A 26,165-nucleotide genomic window follows, 5' to 3' on the forward strand; every position below is an offset into this window, starting at 1 on the left:
ATGCCAAGTTCAGCAAATGTGAGTTTTGGTTGAAGGAAGTCGGATTCCTTGGACATGTTATATCAGGAGAAGGTATAGAAGTAGACCCCACCAAGGTTCAGTCAGTCACTGAATGGTTGGCACCCACTTCAGTTAGCGAGATCCGCAGTTTTCTTGGACTTGCAGGATACTATCGAAGATTCATTGAGAATTTTTCCAAGATTGCAAAGCCAATGACGGAGTTATTGAAGAAGGATACCAAATTTAAATGGACGGAAGAATGTGAGGCAAGTTTTCAGGAGTTAAAGAAACGTTTGACTACAGCCCCAGTGCTGATTCTGCCGGATATCCGCAAGCATTTCCAAGTGTATTGCGACGCCTCTCGCCTAGGACTTGGAAGTGTGCTTATGCAGGACGGAAGAGTTGTTTCGTATGCCTCACGACAACTAAAACCACACGAATTGAATTATGCCACGCATGATTTGGAGTTAGCAGCAGTAGTGCATGCGCTCAAGACTTGGAGACATTACCTTATTGGAAATCATTGTGATGTGTACACGGATCATAAGAGTTTGAAGTACATTTTCGCACAGAAGGAGCTGAACCTTAGGCAGAGGAGATGGTTGGAGCTTATAAAGGATTAGGACATGAAGCTGCACTATCCTCCAGGCAAGGCCAATGTCGTAGCAGACGCCTTGAGTCAGAAGAGTTATGCTAACAACCTAGTGAGCACGGGATTGCCAAAGGAGTTAGCAGAGGATCTCAGGGAACTTCGATTGGAGATTGTTCCTAGAGGTTTTGTTGCAACAATGGAAGTTCAGTCTAAATTGTTAGGAAAGATTCAGGAAGCTCAGAAGGATGACAAAGAGATTGCCGAGATAAAAGAAAGAATGAGCAAAGGAAAGGCCAAAGGTTTTCCTAAGGATGAGCACGACACCTTATGGTTTCAGGACCGTGTTTATGTGCCCAATAACACAGAGATCAGGAAGTTAATACTTCAGGAGGCTCATGACTCACCATACTCGATACACCCCGGAAACACCAAGATGTATTTGGATTTGAAGGAACGTTTCTGGTGGACTGGTATGAAGAAGGATATTGCCGAGTATGTAGCCATATGTGATGTATGTCAGAGAGTGAAGGCAGAACATCAAAAGCCAGCAGGATTGTTACAGCCTATGCCGATACCCGAATGGAAGTGGGATAAACTTGGCATGGATTTCATCACTGGATTGCCCAGGACCAAATCAGGATATGATTCTATATGGGTAGTAGTTGATCGCTTGACCAAAGTGGCTCACTTTGTCCCAGTGAAAACAACCTATACAAGTGCGAAGTTGGCCAAGATATACATGACCAGGATCGTATGTCTGCATGGAGTTACGAGGACCATAGTATCAGATAGAGGAACACAGTTTACCTCAAAGTTTTGGCATCAGCTGCACCAGACTTTGGGAACAAGGCTGGAGTTCAGTACAGCTTTTCACCCGCAGAAGGATGGACAGACCGAGAGAGTCAACCAGATTCTGGAGGATATGTTGAGGGCTTGTGCGCTGGATTATGGATCTAGTTGGGATGACAATTTGCCCTACGCAGAGTTCTCATACAAAAATAGCTACCAAGCCAGTTTGAAGATGGCACTGTTCGAAGCCCTGTATGGACGAAGGTGCAGAACACCGTTGATGTGGGATGAAGTTGGAGACCGACAGTTGTTTGGACCAGACTTGATCAAGGAGTCTGAAGAGAAAGTTAAGCTGATCCGAGATAGATTGAAGGTAGCTCAGTCCAGGCAGAAGAGTTATGCAGATTCGAAATGCAAGGAGGTAACCTATGAAATTGGAGACAGAGCATATCTGCGAGTGTCACCTTTGCGAGGAGTGAAATGTTTTGGAGTCAAGGGAAAGTTAGCCCCAAGATTTGTAGGACCGTATCGTGTTTTGGAACGTATGGGAGAAGTTGCCTACAAGTTGGAGTTACCTGAAGGACTGTCAGGAGTTCATGATGTGTTTCATGTTTCACAGCTGAAGAAGTGTCATGCTGAGATGGCCGATATACCGTTAAGAGATACAGTACCCTTGGAGGCGATTCAGTTGGACAGTGATCTGACCTATGAGGAGATGCCAGTCAAGATTCTTGAATTTGCCAGCCGAGTCACCCACAGCAAGGTTATCAAGTTTTGCAAAGTTCAGTGGAGCCACCATACCGACGATGAAGCCACCTGGGAACGAGAGGATATCTTCGCAAAGACCACCCGCACCTATTTTCTAGCCAACCCGAATCTCGAGGGCGAGATTCATCTTAAGGGGGGTAGGTTTGTAACATCCCAAATTTTCAATTTGGAATGTTATACATAGATCATTCATGCATATCATATTTTATTGCATTTTGTTTCGCAATCCTAGAAATCCTAAGCAACTCAAGGACCCTCGAAGAGAGTTGGGGATTTCCCTGTTTTCATATTTGAGTTTTATCAAATATTGAAACGAGGATTATTGGTTTTAATTATTTTTCTCTCAAAAATATTTCATATTAAAATATATGAGAAGAGATAATATGACTTCTCCAAAATAATTGAAATATTGGAGGAAAAATATTAAAATCAAATATTTGATTTTATTCGGATTTTATTGCTATTTTATTTGCATTAGAAAAATTGCAAGTTTTTCAAAATTGCATTTTAGGGACAAGAAAATGTTAATCTTGTTCTAAATGTTTTATTTAGACGGTTAAAATTTATTTTGGTATTTTTAGATTTTTATTTATTTTTCTAGGATTTATTTAAGTTTCGGTGAAATTATTTAAAGAAAAACCTTCTCTTCGCCGACTGGGCCGAAGCCCAGCCAGCCGGCCCAGCTCAGCCGCGTCGTCCTGTAGCGACCAGACCTCAAACAGTCCGTGCTGCTGTGCACCAGTGTCATCCCTGGATCAGTAATGCTGACACGCACAGTACAAATGGAGGATTTATAACAGAGTAGCAATCACACACTTATTACAACGAGTATCTCAAGAGAGAAATAAGTATGACAAATATGGCTTAAGGCCATCTAAATACGATAACAGCGGAAGACTTGGAAGATAAGTGAGTCCATCAACTCCAACGGCATCACTGAGTATAAGACCACGACCTAAGGCACCTTACTCGTCGTCTGAAAAGTCTGCAACATGAAACGTTGCAGCCCGAAAAGGGGTCAGCACATGGAATATGCTGGCAATGTAACACATAGAGAGTAATGAATATAATAATGCTATACTACATGCATATATGGCTGGTAGAAGGCTCTATGGTTACAGTTTTGCGAAAAGCCAATTTTTCCCTACAGCAAAGGAATAAATTTTATTTAACTATCATGGTGGTTGTTAAACATTGAGAATGGTTGACAGCATTCTCAATCCCAATTAAGTATCATCATCAAACCCAACAAAATCAATTAAAGTAACATGATGAGATTTACATGATAATCCAAGTACTAGATACTCAAGATGTCCATAACCGGGGACACGGCTAACCATGATTAGTTTATACACTCTGCAGAGGTTTGTGCACTTTTCCCCACAAGACTCGATCGCCTCCGCTTGATTCTCGCACTACATGATGTTTGAGAAACGGATGATCGAGACACAATCTTTCAGAAGCATTTACTCTCTACTCCGGGCAGACCGTTACACCTACAATCCCCCTACATCTGCTAGTCCACCTCTTCAAGAACTCACACAACTTACTCAACTATGCCAGAGCCCATAATGGCTTGTGGCTGCACACAGAAGTTTATAGCATGAATAATCTTATGATCCCTTTGAGTCTGGGTGGCGAACCATAGGATGATCACACGGTATATCCCCGGGATCTCCTAGGACAACACTGGTATATCCCCAGGTGTCCGGGCAAGTCCACTGGTATATCCCCAGGGTGCCCCTACCAATCCACCCAGATGTGTATTAAAGTTGCCACCTTAAGTTGAACCAGTAAGTAAAAAATCTCACATCTGTCATGGAATACACTCAAACCCAATCCACGTCTACGAGCATAGCATAGTAGTATAAGCATAACGTAATAGTAACTCCCAACGTTTGAATGCAGGGCAATAGGTTCCTACCTCATCAACTACTTCCCAATACCCACATGTTATCAATCCTACTCATGCAATGTTTGAGGGTGAAACTAATGCATAAAAACTGGGTATGGAAGGGATATGATCAAAGTGTTACTTGCCTTGCTGATGATCCATGAAACCTAGAGATTCGAAGTAGCAAGCGGCGCACTCCGGGTACTCTATCGCAAACAAACAAGCAAACAATAAGCACTCATCTAATGCACAGGTAAAACTCAAATAAAGATCTAACCAGAAAGTTCAACTTAAGAACTCCGGTTTGCAAAAAGAATCAAATCAAACGAAGCAACGAAAGTCAAATGGCGAAAGAAACAAGCTTCGTTTACTAATCTGGATCTAGGTCAAATTTTACAGTAGCAAAACCTTGTTTGAATAGGTTAAACGGAAAGAGAATTTCGAGACTAAACTCTAGGCGCTTGAATCGCCTGATTCCGATAAAAGAGCTAAAAGATAAACTAAAACGAAAAACAGATCAGAAATCGCGATCTGGGAAATCACATAAAATCCGACGAAAAAGAAAACTGACGAACAGTTAAACGAACGGACGTTCGTTAACTGTGACAAACCGACGAACACGTTCGTTAAAACGAACGGATCGGTGGACGTTCACTAACTAACTAAACCAAAAGAAAAATAAACCGATCTATTTAAAAAAAAACTAGGGTTTCAGAAAAAAAACCGAACGGTTTTTAAAAAAAACCGGCACGGTGGCGGCGGCTCGGCTATACCTCCGGCGAGGTATTCCGGCGGGTGGGACGGGGCTTCGGCGGGGTCTTCGGGTGCGGCGAGGGGCGGCGGGGCTCGGGGAGGCGACGGGCGGCGGCGTTCGGGACTTCCCAAGGCGGCGGCGATGGGCGGCTCCGGCGCGGCTCCTCCGGGCGGCGTCGGGTGTGGGGCGGGGTCGGGACGGGGTGAGGAGAAGGCGGCGGGGCTGGGGTACTTAAAGAGGGGGGTGCCGTGGGGAAGGGGGCGAAGGCGGCGGCGGCGTCGTCCTCGAGTAGGACTCGGGCGGCGGCGGGTCTCCAGGTCGGGGACGACTCGGGCGGGAGCTGGGCCGTCGGCTGGGCTTCGGCCCAGTCGGCGCTCGCGCGTTTTTTTTTGAATAAATAAATTCCGCCGAACCTAAAAAAAATCAAAGAAAAATAAATAAAAATCCAAAAATGCCAAAAACAAAATTTCACCGTCTAATTAAAATAATTAGAACGAGATGAACATTTTCTTGGCCCAAAATGCAGTTTTGAAAACATGCAACTTTTTTAATGCAAATAAAATTGTAAATAAAATCCGAATAAAATCAAATATTCGATTTTAATATTTTTCCTTCAATATTTCAATTATTTTGGAGAAGTCATATTTTCTCCTCTCATATTTTAATATGAAATATATTTCGGAGAGAAAAATAAATTAAACCACAAATCCTCGTTTCATTATTTGATAAAAATCAAATATGAAAACAGCGAAAAATCCCCAAGTCTCTCCGAGGGTCCTTGAGTTGGTTAGGATTTCCGAGGATTTGCCAAAATGCAATAAAATATGCTATGCAATGATGATCTAATGTATAACATTCCAAATTGAAAATTTGGGATGTTACAAACCTACCCTCCTTAAGATGAATCTCACCCTCGAGATTCGGGTTGGTTAGAAAATAGGTGAGAGTGGTTCTTCCGTAGATCTTCCTCTCGCTCCCAGGTGGCTTCGTCCTCGGTATGGTGACTCCACTGAACTTTGCAAAACTTGATAACCTTGCTGCGGGTGACTCGGCTGGCATACTCAAGAATCTTAACTGGTTTCTCCTCATAGGTCAAGTCACTATCCAACTGAATCGCTTCCAGTGGCACTGTATCTCTCAGTGGTATCTCGGCCATCTCTGCGTGGCCCTTCTTCAACTGGGAAACGTGAAATACATCATGAACTCCTGACAATCCTTCAAGCAATTCCAGTTTGTAAGCAACTTCTCCCATACGCTCCAAAATTTTGTATGGTCCTACAAAACGTGGCGCTAACTTTGCTTTAACTCCAAAGCGCTTAACTCCTCGAAGTGGTGATACTCGTAGGTAAACTCTGTCTCCGACTTCGTGAACTGTCTCCTTGCGTTTGGAATCCGCATAACTCTTCTGCCTGGACTGGGCTACCTTGAGCCTATCGCGAATCAATTTCACCCTCTGTTCTGATTCCTTAATCAAGTCTGGTCCAAACAACTGGCGGTCTCCAACTTCGTTCCACAACAAGGGTGTTCTGCACCTCCTTCCGTACAAAGCTTCGAAAGGGGCCATCTTCAAACGGGATGGGTAACTGTTGTTGTAAGAAAACTCTGCATACGGCAAATTGTCGTCCCAACTAGATCCATAATCTAGCGCACAAGCTCTCAGCATATCTTCCAAAATCTGATTGACTCTCTCGGTCTGTCCGTCTGTTTGTGGATGAAAGGCTGTACTGAACTCTAGCCTGGTACCCAAAGTTTCATGTAACTGATTCCAAAACTTTGAAGTAAACTGGGTTCCTCTATCTGATACAATGGTCCTCGAAACTCCATGCGGACATACGATCCTGGTCATGTATATCTTTGCCAACTTAGCACGGGTGTAAGTGGTCTTCACTGGGATGAAATGAGCTACTTTCGTCAAACGATCGACTACAACCCATATCGAGTCATAGCCTGAACGAGTCCTGGGCAATCCCGTGATAAAATCCATGCCTAGTTTATCCCATTTCCATTCGGGTATCGGCAATGGCTGTAGCAATCCTGCTGGCTTCTGATGCTCTGCCTTCACTCTCTGACATACATCGCAAACCGCTACATACTCTGCAATATCCTTCTTCATTCCGGTCCACCAAAAAGTATCCTTCAAATCCAAATACATCTTGGTATTTCCTGGGTGAATCGAATACGGTGAATCATGGGCCTCTTGCAAGATCAACTTCCTGATCTCCGGATCATTGGGCACATAAACGCGGTCCTCAAACCATAAGGTATCGTGCTCATCCTCACGAAATCCCTTGGCTTTTCCTTTGCTCATCCTTTCCTTTATCTCGTCAATCTCCTTGTCTGTCTTCTGAGCTTCTCTAATCTTTTCCATCAAGGTAGACTGAATCTCCAACGTTGTTAAATAGCCTCTTGGAACTATCTCCAAACATAGCTCGCGAAGATCCTCGGGTAATAATTTCGGTAACTCTCCGGTCATGAGTGTGTTGACATGGCTCTTGCGGCTCAACGCATCTGCTACTACGTTAGCCTTCCCTGGGTGATAATGCAATCTCATATCATAATGCTTAATGAGCTCCAACCATCTCCTTTGCCTGAGATTCAACTCCTTCTACGTGAAAATGTACTTCAAACTCTTGTGATCCGTGTACACCTCACAGTGATTTCCGATGAGAAAATGTCTCCATGTCTTCAACGCATGCACTACGGCTGCTAACTCCAAATCATGGGTGGCATAATTCTTCTCATGGGGTTTAAGTTGTCGTGAAGCATATGAAACAACTCTTCCCTCCTGCATTAGCACTGCTCCAAGTCCTCGACGTGAAGCGTTGCAATATCGTTCATAATCCTTGCGTTGATCTGGCAGAATCAGCACTGGTGATGTAACCAAACATTTCTTCAACTCTTGGAAACTAGCTTCACATTCCTCAGTCCAATTGAATTTGGTGTCCTTCTTTAACAGCTCTGTCATGGGCTTAGCAATCCTTGAGAAATTCTCAACGAACCTCCGGTAGTATCCTGCAAGTCCAAGAAAACTCCGGATCTCTCCAACTGATGCGGGTGATTCCCAGCTTGTTACTGTGTCGACTTTGGTGGGGTCTACTGCTATTCCTTCACCGGATATAACATGTCCGAGGAATCCAACTTCCTTCAGCCAAAACTCACATTTGCTGAACTTGGCGTATAGCTGATGTTCTCTGAGCTTCTCAAGTACCAAACACAAATGCTCCTTATGCTCCTCTTCGTTTTTTGAGTAGACCAAAATGTCATCAATGAACACTACAACGAACTTATCCAAAAACTCCATAAACACTTTATTCATCAGGTTCATGAAATAGGGAGGTGCGTTAGTCAGACCAAATGACATAACGGTATACTCATATAGCCCATACCTAGTGGTAAAAGCTGTCTTAGGTATATCCTGCTCTCGAATCTTTAACTGATGGTATCCTGATTGTAGATCGATCTTGGAAAATACCTTAGCTCCTTGTAATCGGTCAAACAAATCATTGATCATCGGCAGTGGGTACTTATTTTTGATGGTCACTTCATTCAATCCTCGATAATCAACAACCATCCTCAACGATCCATCTTTCCTCTCCACTAGAAGTACGGGTGATCCCCAAGGTGAAGAACTTGGGCGAATATAGCCTTTATCCAGTAACTCCTTAATCTGCTTCTTAATTTCTTCCAAATCCTTAGCGGGCATCCTGTACGGTCTCTTAGATATCGGCCCTGTGCCTGGCAAAAGTTCAATCAAAAACTCTATGTCTCTATCTGGTGGCATGCCTGGCAACTCTTCTGGAAATACATCCGGGTAATCCTTCACCACTGGTACTTCTTCCTGTACAACTCCTGATAAGGAATTTACTTGAGTCCTCTTCGGCACATGCCGGGATACATACTTAATCCTTCTCCCTTCTGGGGTGGTAAGCAAAATCGTCTTACTGGCGCAATCGATGTTTCCCCCATATATCGATAACCAATCCATACCCAATATCACATCCAATCCTTGCGACTCCAAAACTATTAGGTCTGAGGGGAAAACATGCCTACCTATGGCCAATGGCATCTGAAAACATCCTTGGCTTGCCATATACTCTGCTCCTGGCAAGGTTACTAAAATAGGTGTTCTGAGAACTTTGGTGGGCAACTTAAACTTATCCACAAATCCCCTTCATATGTATGAATGCGATGCACCAGTATCAAAAAGAACGATTGCAGTAAATGACTTAACCAAAAACTTACCTATTACTGCATCTGGCTGAGCTTCAACCTCCTCCACGCTAACGTGGTTCTTATGTCCTTTGTTGAAAGGGTTCGGCTCCTTCCCAGAGCTTCCATTGCCATTTCCATTCTGGGCTTCAGGACATTCATTGGCATAATGTCCAGTCTTCTGGCACTTAAAGCAAGTGACTTGGCTCAGATCTCTCTTAGCTGGGGTTGAAGGGTTGGTACGGTTCTGGCCGTTGCTTCCTCCATTCCCATTACCATTCTTGGGGCCATTATGGTTGTGCGATCTACCTCCTCCATGGGTATGCTGAAACTGTCCTCCTGATTTCGGGGTAAAACGTGGCTTCTGCTGAGCTCCAGAATTGTACTTCCCTTGTCCATACTTCCTCTTACGGTTTTCAATCTGCTGCTGCTTCCCTTCAATCATGAGAGCTCTATCGACCAACTCCTGGTAGTTGTTGAAGGTTTCTACCATCAACTGCATACTCAGCTTATCATTCAGTCCTTCCAGAAACTTCTCCTGCTTGGCTGCATCTGTAGCAACGTCATCTGGAGCATAACGTGCTAACTTACTAAAGTCCTCCACATACTGGCCTACGGTGCGTCCTCCTTGGCGTAGGTTGTGAAACTCACGCTTCTTCATGGCCATAGCTCCTGCTGAAACATGGGCAGTACGGAAAGCTTGCTGAAACTGGTCCCATGTGACAGTGTCAATAGGGTGTGTGGCCGTGTAATTCTCCCACCATGATGCTGCGGGTCCATCAAGCTGATGTGCGGAAAATCGCACTCTCTCCGCATCTGTGCATCCTGCAGTGGTCAACTCCCTTCCAACTTTGCGGAGCCAATCATCTGCCACAATCGGCTCGGTGCTGCTGGAAAACATCAGCGGATTTAGCCTCAAGAAACGGGCTAAGTGATCAACAGGTGGTGGTGGTGGGTTGTTGTTGTTGTTGCCTTGGTTTTGTACTAATACTTGCATCAGGGCATTCTGCTGCTGAATCAACTGAGTGATCTCCGGTGGGAAAACAAATCCGGTGTCACGTCTCGGAGGCATCCGATAGGTTTAGAAAAGATGAGAATTTAGAATAGAATGAGGTCTAGAGGGAAAACACTACCCATATGCACATGAGACAAACACAAACAATATCACTCAATCAAACAAGGCATACAATCAATCTAACTATCGTTACAAAGTGCTCGGACTATACTATATACATGTGGGAAATACTACTACTGATTATAGGGGTCTACTAGAAATTTTGATCGGTCGAAGACTCCATGATATCTGCTCCAGCTTCATCAACAAAGTCATCTTCACTGGGGTCCGAGTCGATGTCGTCGATGATGATGTAGTTATCCGGGCAAGTAGAATCGTCATCTTCTCCTCCTGGTGCTGGGTCTCCCATGAATACTCCGATCTTCTTTATCAGGTCGTCATTCTTTTCCAACAACGTGGCGATCTCCTCCTCATATCCATCGCACGTAGACTTGAGTTCTTCCTCCAACTCCGTGATCTTGGTCAATGCCTTCTTCAGATCTATCATGTCTGCGCACATCTGGTTCTCCTGGCGACGAATGTGTTGGTTTTGCTCCTGGATGAAAGCTGCAATTGATCCATCCTTCTTGGTGCTGATCATCTCCCATTGCTCATCTCGGCATCCACAAATCTGATAAATAGTATCCTTAAGCTCCCTGTGGTAGACTTCTCCAATGCGTCCCATAGAGATGTGGGCTGCCATGCTCTTCCCTAAACTCCAGGTTGGTGCATCAAAGGAAAACTCTATAGGCTCAGTGACTGGCGTAAACGTCCTTCCTGGAATTTGAACTTGAATCTTCCAGCGCTCCTCTTCTAGTAGTGTGGCTTTGTAAGTCCCGGTGAAGCTTGGTATTCCGATGTTCAGGTACTTAGTGACTTCCTTCAAGTATAGTCCAAAAGGTGTATCTTCATCCAGTTGCATGAACTTGTTCCTTGCATCCGCCTTTCCTAAAAGAGTAGAAAGTGGAGAGGAGTCAGAAATGAGACGAGAGTAGTGTTCTAGGGTTTAACCTTAGTGGTCGTGTCGTACAGTCAGCGTGTGCTCTGATACCACCTTTGTAGCGACCAGACCTCAAACAGTCTGTGCTGCTGTGCACCAGTGTCATCCCTGGATCAGTAATGCTGACACGCACAGTACAAATGGAGGATTTATAACAGAGTAGCAATCACACACTTATTACAACGAGTATCTCAAGAGAGAAATAAGTATGACAAATATGGCTTAAGGCCATCTAAATACGATAACAGCGGAAGACTTGGAAGATAAGTGAGTCCATCAACTCCAACGGCATCACTGAGTATAAGACCACGACCTAAGGCACCTTACTCGTCGTCTGAAAAGTCTGCAACATGAAACGTTGCAGCCCGAAAAGGGGTCAGCACATGGAATATGCTGGCAATGTAACACATAGAGAGTAATGAATATAATAATGCTATACTACATGCATATATGGCTGGTAGAAGGCTCTATGGTTACAGTTTTGCGAAAAGCCAATTTTTCCCTACAGCAAAGGAATAAATTTTATTTAACTATCATGGTGGTTGTTAAACATTGAGAATGGTTGACAGCATTCTCAATCCCAATTAAGTATCATCATCATACCCAACAAAATTAATTAAAGTAACATGATGAGATTCACATGATAATCCAAGTACTAGATACTCAAGATGTCCATAACCGGGGACACGGCTAACCATGATTAGTTTATACACTCTGCAGAGGTTTATGCACTTTTCCCCACAAGACTCGATCGCCTCCGCTTGATTCTCGCACTACATGATGTTTGAGAAACGGATGATCGAGACACAGTCTTTCAGAAGCATTTACTCTCTACTCCGGGCAGACCGTTACACCTACAATCCCCCTACATCTGCTAGTCCACCTCTTCAAGAACTCACACAACTTACTCAACTATGCCAGAGCCCATAATGGCTTGTGGCTGCACACGAAAGTTTCTAGCATGAATAATCTTATGATCCCTTTGAGTCTGGGTGGCGAACCATAGGATGATCACACGGTATATCCCCGGGATCTCCTAGGACAACACTGGTATATCCCCAGGTGTCCGGGTAAGTCCACTGGTATATCCCCAGGGTGCCCCTACCAATCCACCCAGATGTGTATTAAAGTTGCCACCTTAAGTTGAACCATTAAGTAAAGAATCTCGCATCTGTCATGGAATACACTCAAACCCAATCCACGTCTACGAGCATAGCATAGCAGTATAAGCATAACGTAATAGTAACTCCCAAGGTTTGAATGCAGGGCAATAGGTTCCTACCTCATCAACTACTTCCCAATACCCACATGTTATCAATCCTACTCATGCAATGTTTGAGGGTGAAACTAATGCATAAAAACTGGGTATGGAAGGGATATGATCAAAGTGTTACTTGCCTTGCTGATGATCCGTGAAACCTAGAGATTCGAAGTAGCAAGCGGCGCACTCCGGGTACTCTATCGCAAACAAACAAGCAAACAATAAGCACTCATCTAATGCACAGGTAAAACTCAAATAAAGATCTAACCAGAAAGTTCAACTTACGAACTCCGGTTTGCAAAAAGAATCAAATCAAACGAAGCAACGAAAGTCAAACGGCGAAAGAAACAAGCTTCGTTTACTAATCTGGATCTAAGTCAAATTTTACAGTAGCAAAAACTTGTTTGAATAGGTTAAACGGAAAGAGAATTTCGAGACGAAACTCTAGGCATTTGAATCGCCTGATTCCAATAAACGAGCTAAAAGATAAACTAAAATGAAAAACAGATCAGAAATCGCGATCTGGGAAATCGCGGAAAATCCGACGAGAAAGAAAACTGACGAACAGTTAAACGGATGGACGTTCGTTAACTGCGACAAACCGACGGACACATTCGTTAAAACAAACGGATCGGTGGACATTCACTAACTAACTAAACCAAAAGAAAAATAAACCGATCTATTTAAAAAAATCTAGGGTTTCGGAAAAAAATAAACCGAACGGTTTTTAAAAAAACCGGCACGGTGGCGTCGGCTCGGCTATACCTTTGGCGAGGTATTCCGGCGGGCGGGACGGGGCTCCGGCGGGGTCTTCGGGTGCGGCGAGGGGCGGCGGGGCTCGGGGAGACGACGGGCGACGTCGAGGGGCGGCGGCGTTCGGGGCTTCCCGAGGTGGCGGCGATGGGCGGCTCCGGCGTGGCTCCTCCGGGCGGCGTCGGGTGCGGGGCGGGGTCGGGATGGGGTGAGGAGAGGGCGGCGGGGCTGGGGTACTTAAAGAGGGGGGTGCCGTGGGGAAGGGGGCGAAGGCGGCGGCGTCGTCCTCGAGTAGGACTCGGGCGGCGGCGGGTCTCCAGGTCGGGGACAACTCGGGTGGGAGCTGGGCCGTCGGCTGGGCTTCGGCCCAGTCGGCGCTCACGCATTTTTTTTAAATAAATAAATTCCGCCGAACCTAAAAAAAGTAGAAAAATAAATAAAAATCCAAAAATGCCAAAACAAATTTTCACCGTCTAATTAAAATAATTAGAACGAGATGAACATTTTCTTGGCCCAAAATGCAGTTTTGAAAACATGCAACTTTTTTTTAATGCAAATAAAATCAGAATAAAATCAAATATTTGATTTTAATATTTTTCCTGCAATATTTCAATTATTTTGGAGAAGTCATATTTTCTCCTCTCATATTTTAATATGAAATATTTTTCGGAGAGAAAAATAAATTTAACCAAAAATCCTCGTTTGATTATTTGATAAAAATCAAATATGAAAACCGCGAAAAATCCCCAACTCTCTCCGAGGGTCCTTGAGTTGCTTAGGATTTTCGAGGATTTACCAAAATGCAATAAAATATGCTATGCAATGATGATCTAATGTATAACATTCCAAATGGAAAAATTGGGATGTTACACGTCCGCCTCGTCCCCGACGCGGAGACCGCCGACGCCGCGCGCCGAGTCCGACCGGGAGTCCTCTCCCGCGCCGCCTTGCCCCCTCCCCCAAGCTAGCCCCCCTCCTTTATATACGCCGCCCCGGACCCCCTCACCACCACCCAAACCCCGCCGCCAGCGCCGCCGCTGCCGTCGCCGCCCCGCCGCCTAGCGCCGCGCCGCTGCCTGCCGTTGCCGCCCGCCGCCGCCCGCGCACCCCGCCGCCGCAGCCCACCTCGCCGGAGCCGTCCCACCTCGCCGGACCTCGCCGGAGGTATAAGCGGCCGTTGCCGTCGTTCGGTTTTATTTTAAAACGGATCCGTTTTTTTAGAAAACCCTAGGTTCATTTTTTTAATAGATCGGTTTTTTTCTTGGTTTAGTTTATTTAGCGGACGTTCGTCCGTACGTTCGTTTTAACGAACGGTGTTCACTCATTAGCCGCAGACAGCGACCGCTCGTTCGTTAGCCTGTTCGTCAGTTTTTCTTTTTCTCGGATTTTTCACGATTATTTTCGATCGCGATTTCTGATCCGATTTTCGTTTCAGTTTATCTTTTCGCTCGTTTATCGGAATCAGGCGATTCAAGCGCCTAGATCTTTTCTCGAAACCCTCTTTCTGTTTAATCAACTTGAACAAGATTTTGGTACTGTAAAATTTGACTTTAGTTCAGATTAGTAAACAGATCTTGTTTCTTTCGCAGTTTTAGTTTCGTTGCTCCGTTTGATTTGATTCTTCTTGCAAACCAGAGTTCTTAAGTTGAACTTTCTGGTCAATTCTTCTTATTTGAGTTTTTCCCGTGCATCTTTGCTTGAATGATTATGTATGCTATTGTTTGTTTGCGATAGAATTCCCGGAGTGCGAAGCGTGCTACTACGAGTCCCTAGGTTTTGCGGATCGTCAGCAAGGCAAGTAACACATTGATCATACTCCTTTCATACCCAATTTTTATGCATTAGTTCCAATCCTCTAACATTGCATGATTAGGATGAGATTAACTTGTGGGTATTGGGAAGTAGTTGATGAGGTAGAACCTATTGCCCTGTTATATTCAAACCCTTGGGAGTTACTTCTACGTATTGCTTATATTGCTATGCTATGCTCGTAGACATGGTTTGGGTGAGTGAATCCATGACAGATGTGAGATTTTTAATTAATGGTTCAACTTAAGGTGGCAACTTTAATACACATCTGGGTGGATTGCTTGTCGGGCACCTGGAGAATCCAGTGTTGTCCTAGGATATCCCGGAGTACACGTGTGATAATCCTAAGGTCCGCCACCCAGGCTCAAAGGGAACTGAGATATTTTCATGCTAGAAACTTCCGTGTGCAGCCACAAGCTATTATGGGCTCTAGCATAGTTGAGTAAGTTGCATGAGCTCTTGAAGAGGTGGATCAGCAGGTAGAGGGATGTAGGTCGGTATGGTCTGCCCGGAGTAAAGAGTTAATGTTTCTCAAAGACTGTGTCTCGGTCATCCGTTTCTCAAACACCATGTAGTGCGAGAAATCCAACGGAGGAGATCGAGTCTTGTGGGGAAAAGTGTGCAAACCTCTGCAGAGTGTACAATCTAATCATGGTTAGCCGTGTCCCCGGTTATGGACATCTTGAGTATCTAGTACTTGGATTATCCTAAGTATCTCATCACTCTAAATTAATATTGTTGGGTTGATAATTACTTTTAATTGGGATTGAGTTGGAGGAACCTTCTCAATGATGTTTCAACTACCATGATAGTTAAAATAAAACTTATTCCTTTGTTGTAGGAAAAAATTGGCTTTTCGCAAAACTATAACCATAGAGCTTTCCACCAGACAATATGCATGGAGTGATAGCATTATTCTGTTCTTGCTCTACTGTGTTATATTGCCAGCATATTCCATGTGCTGACCCATTTCCGGGCTGCAACGTATTATGTTGCAGACTTTTCAGACGAGGAGTAAGGTTCGTTAGGTCATTGCCGTGCAGCTCAGCTATGCCGTTGGAGTTGATGGACTCACTTTATCTTCCAAGCCTTCCACTGTTATCGTATTAGATGGCCTTAAGCCATATTTATTGTAATAAGTTCTCTTCTGAGACATTCGATGTAATAAGTGTGTGATTGCTACTCTGTTATAAATCCTTCGAGTATTGTGTGTGTCAGCATTACCGATCCAGGGATGACACTGAAGCATAGAGACTTGACCATTTGAGGTCGGGTCGCTACAATCAGCTCTTATTACAAAGGGTAAATACAACGGTCTGATGTTACAAAGGATCACATCAGCACGGCGACACTACGCCTGCGATACTACACTTGCTCTATGCTAGCAACAGAACAACTCGTAGCAGCGGAAATCTTCTAGCAGCGGAACAACGACAAGGTGGTGAACTCCACTCCGCAGGGACTCTGGCTGGGACACGATCTAGCTCGCACGAATGGAAATCACGACAAGCAATCAAGCAATCACGTCATCACCTGCAATCTGGCATAACACGCCAGGTCAGTACATTGAATCTACTTGCAAGCTCACAACAACCAAAAACATCAAGGCAAGACACCAACATAGCATTAACAGGTTAATTAATTAACAACTACCATGATACGAAAGCAACTACTAAACATGACATGAAACTAATACAATGCTGATAAACCACCATCTCCAATCTCAATATCCATCTCACTCTTGGCTAACCAGCCAAGCAATATACCATCTCGACCACCTCGTGATCCACCTGATCACCTTGTGATCAAAACATCCACATGATCACCTCGTGACCATACCACAAACTGAATGATCATCCTCGAGATCATCCCAACATCATCATCAACATCCTGCCAAACTGTTACTGCATACTAGCCGCTAATAATCCAATGGCAACATGACCTCCGAACCAATACTCCGAAATATAATCTCACACACCAACATGAAAATAATCACAACATAAGCCACTAATAATCCAGAGGCAACATGCCACTCACCAACTACAAGCACAACTCCTAGTAATCCAAACAATAGCATGGCAACAGCAAGATCAAAATAACACTGCGAGAAAATGCCATGCACAAAGTCATGTAGCTAAAGCAATATTTTAAACAAGTTCAAATAAGTTAAACCATGTCACTGCATTTCAGTGATGTAAATGGAGGGTGCGGCTTGCCTGGGGTGGAAGAAATCACCGGGAGAAAGTGCGTGAAGCTCGCGGAATGAATCGCCGGAAATCTTTCTCTCTCGGAGGGGGCTGAATAAGGGCAAGGGCATAATGGCCATTTTTAGAAGGTCAAAACATGGCAAAAATGATTCTATCAGAATGGGCTCGACGAAACGAAGAAGTGGGCTTTGGATTCACCTGATTTGGCGCTACGGGTAAAAAGATACGGACGTTTAAAGCTCAGTTACTAGTCTGTGAAAATACAAACAGGTCCCTGGTAGTTAAACAGAACGTGTCTTTTCTGAAAATACGTCTTCCACAATGGAAAACGCATTATGGCCCGAAGAAGAGCTGGAAGGCGCTTTCGTGTAGGGGAGACGTATTCTTGGGAATACGCCTCCACTTATCCACGTCAGCACCCGGCGGGGTCAACGCGGATTGGCTGACTCGCGGGGCCCGCGGCCAGCTAGCAGGGAGGGGTCGTCGTCTTCATTTCCATCGTGCACGCCCGCGCTCGATCGAGGCAGGAGAGAGCTCCGGCGATGCTCGCCGGCGCTACAGGCCATCTCCCACGGCGCTCCGCCTACGGATGGATTCAGGAGGAGGAGCCGCATCCGAAGGGGTAGGTCACGACCGCCGGGGATGGACGGGGCGACAGCAGTTTCGACGCCGGCAGACGGCGGTGTTGGGTGGAATTGGGGTCGAGGCCACGGTCGCTTACGGAGACGAGGTGAAGTGGTGGGGAGGAGCTTTGGGGTTCGGGTGGTCCTCTAGCGAGGTCAGGAGGGAGGGGGAGGGCTCGGTTGGCACGAATTTAAGAGGAGGCCCGAGGCGGCCATGGCAGCCATCTGAGACGAGGAGGAGCTCTTGAGCTCGAACGAAAGGCTAGGGCGGGGTCTAGGAGTGGGAATGGAGTGCTGGTGCGATCGAGGGAGTTCGGGGTTGCTTAAATAGTCAAGGGGAGGAGCTGCCGCGCTGGCGTCGCCGCGGACGCGTGTGCATGCGCATGAGCTCGGGGCTTGGCGACAAGAGGGAACATGAGGGAAAGCTCACGGGGAAGAGGAGGCCAACGGAGCACGGGGAGGATGACAACGGCGACGAATAGAGCCGAACCACCACTGTTCGCTCGTGGGCATGCGGCAGCTTGTGTCGGTGAGGAAGCTGCCGGAGGGGGAGAGGGGTCCAGGGGAACGGCGACGACGAGGTGAAGCCAAGGGACATGCTCACGCGCACTAAGACGACGAGGGGGAGCGATGCCGAAGCACAAACAGTGCTCTGGACACGCCACAGCGCATAGAGTGCGTGAAACTGCATGCCAGTTGCGCGGTCACCATGGGACAATGCACAGGGAGGTCACGAGAGGATTGCAAACTATGTCTGGGGGCTGGTCCTTCCAGGGTGGATCATTTATGAGCCATTGGCTTGATCTGAGGCACTGTCGTTGGGTTGGAATGGAGCTCTGAAGTTTGCTGCAGTAATATTGGTCGTGCACTAGTGATCAACATGAACTGGATTGGGGCCAAATAGTTTGTCTGGGGTGTTTATATATGGAAGGACTACAGTCCTAGAGGTTTAGAGAAGAAATGGACCACAATTGACTAGGGTTGCTTTGCAAACTGCATTTTTGGTCCAAAAACTTGATCAACATGATGCTCTCACATGGAGTGATGGAATGGGATGAAGTTTGAAAAAACCTCATGATATGGACATATAAAGATGCTGTAAAAATCTCATACCAAATGGGTTCACCAAAATGGTACTTGCTTCACAAGCATCCGCTCTGTCCAGAAAACTTGATTAATTTTGGTGATCAAATGGCTCAATGAAATAACCCCAAATTGGGTGGAGATATGTTATATAGGTAGGATCATGATCTGGTAATTTATCAAGATTTTTGAAGCAATATAAAATGCACTTGCTTCACAACCTGAAAATATTGCCAGAATCAAAGATTTGGTCATGTGCTCACATAGATGATTGGATGGGGCTGCAAATGGGTGGAGAGGGTTAATATGAGCACATGAAGGAGTGTGCAAAAGTTCAACTCATTTGGGTACTCCTAGCTAGTACTTCCTTCACAAAGCCTTTTGTGTGATAGAAACTTTGAAAAATCACTCAGGAAGATTGGCTAGGCAAATACAGTTGAATTTGTGCATGAGGCAATGATTTTTGATATATAAGCATGCCCAAAGAGCTTGGGAGCAACTAGGAAAATATAAATGACACTTCCTTCACAAAGTGCCATTTAGGGCAGAATAGAAGAATAATTATTGGGGAATTATTCTTGGGCTAGGACAGGAAAGTTTGGGCATATTTGAGTAATATATGACCCAAGGGAATTATGATAATTATTTGGGGATTTTTGGATGGACAGAAATATAGGTTGCTTCACAACCTAGGGTAGATATATAGGGCTATTCCTTTAATAGAAAAAGGAATATTCCCTAGAAAAAGATTTTAGGGTTTGGTCAAGGAGTGAAGTGACATGATCTTGGCAAGGTTTTGAGAATGATGACCCACTTGGAAGGGGGAATGAGGATGATTTCCTAGGTGGCAAGGCCACAGAACCACTCCAAAAAGAAAAAGAGAGCAAAAACCAAATAAATCAAAAGAAAAAGAAAAGGGCCAAAAGCCAGGCTGTTACATACAGGAATGAGAAAGACAATACCGAGTATAACACCTTCCTTGACCATTTATCCGTAAGTAATGTTATTCATCGCAATTTGTAATATTGTCCTGCTCTGTCCCATACTTTCTAGCTTCGTCCTAATAAGACTCACATTATTTTTTCAACAGATGAGGTTCAAGTTGGATCCGAAAGATGATGCAACTAAACAAGCATGCACTCATGTTTTTCTGTCTGCTCTGCGACAGTATCGGTATCACCTTAGAAAACTCACTTTGAAGGCAAGGCTAACAATGAAATCGCCCAAACATCTCCAATGGAATATATTACAGATGAAGACTCGACAACCCTTATTAAGCACTAGTCTGATCCAAAGTATCAGGTAGGGTATATGTATTTGATCAGATCACATATTGAACTTGTATTTACGTATGTGCCTTACAAGTGTATCTTCTTCTAGGCTAACTGTTTGAAGAACAAGACCAACCGTTCTAAAGTGAAATTCCAACAGACAAGATGATCTCATAGCTATATTGCACACTGCGAGGCTCTTGTAAATAGCTGCTACTTCCTTCTTTTTTCTGTGCCATATTATCGTATCTATATTGACTTGTCCAAATATAGAGGAAAGCTCGTGCGGACCAAAAAGAACCTGAACCGAATGCAGTGCAAATCTTCAAGGATCGATTGCCACACCAGCAAGATGAAGGGAATGAGCACACCAGTTCAAGCCGCTGTTGTAAGTTCTTACTCCTCCTGCCTTTGAACTGCTTGTTACTATGACATGTTCATTTAACTGCTTGGTTTGCAGCCAATCTCAGTTGCTCTGTTCACTTTTATACACAGTTGTCTTAACGTATCATTTCACCTTACACAGTTTAAAAGAGATGAAGGATATTCTTTTGGTCTTGATCTGTAATGTAGTTGTGATGTTCATGTGCCCACACAATGATACAATAGCCTATTTGTTTTATATCTGTTTGCCAATGATATGAATGATGTCATACTATGTTCATCCCACTTTAAACCATGTCTCTTTATCCTTACATGTCAACGAATGTGAGTAAATAGACAATATAGTAGGCATGCTACATGGACATATGTTCCGAAAGTGATTTTATTATGTAGTTGGCACTACAATGCATGCTAATGTATAAGAGTAGTTCACCAAAATAAGTTATGTATAAACGTGAAACCTACTTTGTTTGTTTTTGGCTCATTAGTAACTTATCTGGTACACTAGTCTACAAGTTTAAACTTTCAGCAAGCTATGGAACAAATGATAGAATAGCCACAACCACCTAAAGGTGACGAGGCTACCACAGGCACAATGTCACCTCTTGCTGCAGTGCGTCGGTATCTCTCCACTAACAATGCAAAAATCACCTTCCTGCGTAATTCTAGGTTGGTTGTCAAGGTAACCACGTCAAAATTGCCTACTGGACAAAATCTTCCGGCTAGACAGAGTGATATATCTGTGCTCCATATACAAGTCCAATCCCTAATGGACGTCGTTTCGGAAACAAGAATAGTGGTTGACAAATGTCATCAAGATATGAATGGTTTTGAAACCAGACTATCAGACATTTGCTTTGTTGTTCAAGAGCAATGGCGGAAAAAAGGGGAAGATCATGCTGCTCCATCAGATTTTACAGCCTGAAACATTAGCACTCAGGTCAAATGATCTGTGCTTCTATACATCTAATGGTGCTTTTATCTGCAAGGACTGTAAACTTTATGCCAATAGGCCTTTTTGTTGTATGGTTGGAATTTATTTTGTTGTGATACAACATTTATCATGTTGTCAAAGGCTGTAGAAATTACGGTGCTATTTTTGTATAGTGTAGGTTTATCTTAGTAATGTATTCGGCTGAAAGCTTCATAGGAGCCCAACGTGCCAACATTCCTTAGGCCCATTCCAATTGGGCTAAAAACGATTATGGGCCATAATTTGCATGTAGCCCATGAGGGAGTCCTGGATTAGGGGGTCCTCGGACAGCCGAACTATGTACTTCTGCCGGACTGTTGGACTATGAAGATACAAGATTGAAGACTTCGTCCCGTGTCCAGATGGGACTCTCCTTTGGGTGGAAGGCAAGCTTGGCAATTCGGATATGTAGATCTCCTCCCTTGTAACTGACTCTGTGTAACCCTAGCCCCCTCCGGTGTCTATATAAACCGGAGGGTTTAGTCCGTAGGACAACAACAATCATAACCATAGGCTAGCTTCTAGGGTTTAGCCTCTACGATCTCGTGGTAGATCAAGTCTTGTAATACTCATATCATCAAGATCAATCAAGCAAGAAGTAGGGTATTACCTCCATTGAGTGGGCCCGAACCTGGGTAAACATTGTGTCCCCCGCCTCCTATTACCATCCGCCTTAGACGCACAGTTTGGGACCCCCTACCCGAGATCCACCAGTTTTGACACCGACATTGGTGCTTTCATTGAGAGTTCCACTGTGACGTCACGATAAGGCTGGATGGCTCGCCTTGTCGTCAAGGACAGCATTACCTCTGGGGGAGCCCTGGCTGTAGGCCAAACTCTTCGACTAGGTGGCTTTGTCATGACCGCTCGTTCGGCCGTCGCGCCGACGATGACTTCTCAGGTCATCAAAAACAGCCTCCACGTCGGCTCGGAATTCGCCAAGCAGATGGACCCAATGGAGCTCTCTTCTTTGAACGAGCTCTTGGATCGCATCGCCGCCCTGGGAGTCGCTACAGACTATGATCGGATCGGGCTCAAACCCGGCCAAAGGGAGATTAACTCTCCGCCGGTCACCCATCAGATAGCGGTGGTGGAGGAGCAATGTAGCGATTCTTCCTCTATTTTGAGGACGAACTATGTCTGGATTCCCGAGCTCTCCGAGCCGGATACCCGTCTACGGGAGGACATGGCCCAAGCTTCGAACTTAGAATCAGGCACGGGCCAGAACTATTGGGCAACATCCCGGAGCCCGAACTTCCAAGCTCGGAAGCTCCTCCGCCCCTGGGTTCCAAATCGGGTCAGGGTTTGGACATAAATCTACCCACCCACCCAGACATAAGTGATCTTTCCCACATTAGACAAGAGCCCCAAGAGATAGTACATCACTATTGGGCCAGATTCCTCCTTGTAATGAACAAGGTCAAGGACTGTCGCGAGGAAGATGCAATTTCATACTTTTGCAAAAATTGCACGGACAAGGGAATCCTCAACGCCATAAGTTGCCATGACATAACACACTTTGCTGACTTGGCGGCCATAGTACGGAAGTACTGTGCGATGGAAAGCGCCTGGTAAACCCAAGCAAAATTCTGGGATCCCCCGGCTCTCACTAGATCCCCCATCCGAACTAAAAGGGTATACTCTCGTAAGTCACCCGATCCAATCACAAAGAAACCAAAGCCCACTACAGGGCGTGGAACTATATTGGAGGGATGGCTCAATGGGCCATGCAAAATTCACAGCACACCGGATACCATGCCAACACACAGCCTTAGAGCATGTTTGATACTCCGGCAGGTGGCCAAGAGTGGTGAGGAGCTCCTCATCAACAATACCGCAGAGCACCATCCCGTGGAAAAAAACAATACAGTATTGACAGTCTTCGAGACCTTCGCCTCAAACAATAGGCGCAAGCGAGCACTCCGCAGCCTTGCCGAAGTCTGCCACATCGCGGCAATAAATCCTTGGAATGACATGGCTATAACCTTCAATGCCAGTGATGAACCTCAACTCCGAACAAACCGAGCACCAGCCGCCTTGGTCCTTAGTCCAATTGTGGACGGCTTCCGGCTTACTAAAGTGCTCATGGACGGTGGCAGCGGATTAAACCTCATCTACGAGGAGACACTTAACAAAATGGAAATAGACAAGAGCTGCATTAAGCAAAGCAGCACGACCTTCAGAGGAATCATCCCTAGTCGGGAGGCACGATGTGCGGGAAAAATCACACTAGATGTGGTATTTGGCACGCCGGAGAATTATAGGTCCGAGGAAATCACATTCCAGGTGGCCCCATTTAGTAGCGGATACCACACCCTTTTAGGGCGAGAGGCATTCACGATCTTCCAAGCTATACCCCATTACGGGTACATGAAGCTCAAAATGCCCGGGCCCAATGGAATCATCACTCTAGCTAGTGATCCGGACATAGCACTTCGCGCCGAAAATAAAACCGCCGCACTAGCCCTCCAAGCGTTATCCGAAGGCCTCATGATCGAAGAACTAACTGCGCTGCGCTCCAAAGTGGACAGGGACGACGTGATTCTCGACAAAAGACCCAAGTCCACCTCTTTTAAACTAGCGGACGAAATAGTCAAATTCCAGGTCCACCCAACGGACCCCACAAAAACAGCATCCATTGGGGCACAACTGGACTCCACAACTGACGTCGCATTGAGGGAGTTCTTGCGCGAAAATTGGGACATATTTGCGTGGCATCCTTCAGACATGCCAGGAATCCCACGCGGGCTGGCCGAGCACAGCCTTAACATTCTAAAGGGGTTCAAGCCGGTCAAGCAGACTCTCCGGCGTTTCTCCGAGCCTAAGTGACAAGCCATGGGAGAGGAGCTAGCCAAGTTACTTGAGGCCGGATTCATCGGAGAAATAAAACATCCGGACTGGCTAGCAAACCTGGTGATGGTACCAAAGAAGGACAAATCCTGGCACCTATGTGTCGATTTCAAGGACCTTAACAAGGCTTGCCCCAAGGATCCCTTCCCCCTCCCCCGCATCGACCAAATTATCGACGCTACTGTAGGACATGATTCATTGTGTTTCCTCGACGCATACTGCGGATACCATCAAATTAAGATGGCGGAGTCCGATCAGCCGCAACAGCATTTATCACCCCATACGGCCCCTTCTGTTTTAACACCATGCCTTTCGGGCTCAAAAATGCCGGTGCAACCTATCAACGCATGATTCAGACAAGCTTGGAAACACAGATCGGCAAAACAGTGGAGGCATACGTAGACGATGTGGTCATTAAAACCAGACACGTCGAATCCTTAATAGACGACTTGAGGCTCACGTTCGACAATCTCCAAACATACGACATCAAGCTCAATCCGGAAAAATGCGTCTTCGGCGTGCCCGCCGGAAAGCTCTTAGGCTTCATCGTCTCCAACAGAGGAATTGAAGCAAATCCAGCTAAAATCAGAGCTCTGTCACAGTTGGCTATCCCAACAGATCTCAAGCAAATCTAGAAACTAACTGGATGTTAGGCTGCCTTAAGCCGCTTTATTTCCCGATTAGGAGAAAAGGCACTACCTCTTTATCGCCTTCTTCGACGCACCAAACACTTCGAGTGGACGGATGTGGCCACGGCCGGATTGGAAGAAATAAAAGCCGTGTTGGCCACCAACCCAATCTTGGCCGCGCCAAATGTCGGCGAACCAATGCTGTTATATATAGCGACAACACACCAAGTTGTAAGCGTAGTGCTCGTCGTCGAACGAGAGACGGACGGACATAAGTTCCCACTTCAAAAGCCGGTATACTATGTATCAACTGTCCTCACTCCATGCAAATAACGGTACCCACATTATAAAAAGATAGCATACGCGGTCTTCATGGCATCCCGGAAACTACGACACTACTTTCAAGAGTGTTCAATTACGGTGGCCTATGAAGTACCACTCAATGACATAATAAACAACCGCGATGCCACGGGCCGGATTGCCAAATGGGCTATTGAGCTCCTCCCGTTGACATAATATACAAACCACGGCGAGCCATTAAGTCACAAGGACTGGCTGATTTCGTCGCCGAATGGACAGAAGCCGAACTCCCTAAAGAGTACGGCGCGTACTCCAATTGGATCATGCATTTTGACGGCTCTAAAATGCTGGCTGGTCTGGGGGCTGGTGTCGTCCTGACATCCCCCACCGGAGATACAGTCCAATACGTACTCCAAATACTATACACAGACTCCAACAACGCAGCAGAATATGAGGCCCTGTTACATGGTCTCCGGATGGTAGTCTCCATGGGCATTCAACGCCTAGAGGTGTGTGGGGATTCGAACCTCGCAATATCTCAAATAAATGGAGACTTTGACGCCAAGGATCCGAAAATGGCGGCTTACCGCAACGCCATCCTCAAGATGACAGCTCGGTTCGAGGGGCTTGAATTCCACCATGTGGTCCGGGAAAACAATCAGGCGGCGGATATCCTCGCCCGCATCGGCGCTAAGCGCGACCCTGTCCCACCTAATATCTTCTTGGAAAGGCTGTTTAAGCCATCCGTGGTATGGGAAGGAGAGACCGGCAACAATAGTCCAGACCCGGCCACAACGCCAGATCCCGAACACTCTGACGTAATCGGAGGCTCGGCCACCGAAATAACACCTTCGGCCCACGTGATTATGGCCGTCATCGCCTCGTGGACAGAACCCTTCTAGGCTTACCTAACTAGGCAAGAACTCCCCGAGGACCCAAACGAGGCAAGTTGCATTGTGTGG

The sequence above is a fragment of the Triticum aestivum genome, chromosome 3D (assembly GCF_018294505.1).
Source record: "Triticum aestivum cultivar Chinese Spring chromosome 3D, IWGSC CS RefSeq v2.1, whole genome shotgun sequence".
Lineage (NCBI taxonomy): Eukaryota > Viridiplantae > Streptophyta > Magnoliopsida > Poales > Poaceae > Triticum > Triticum aestivum.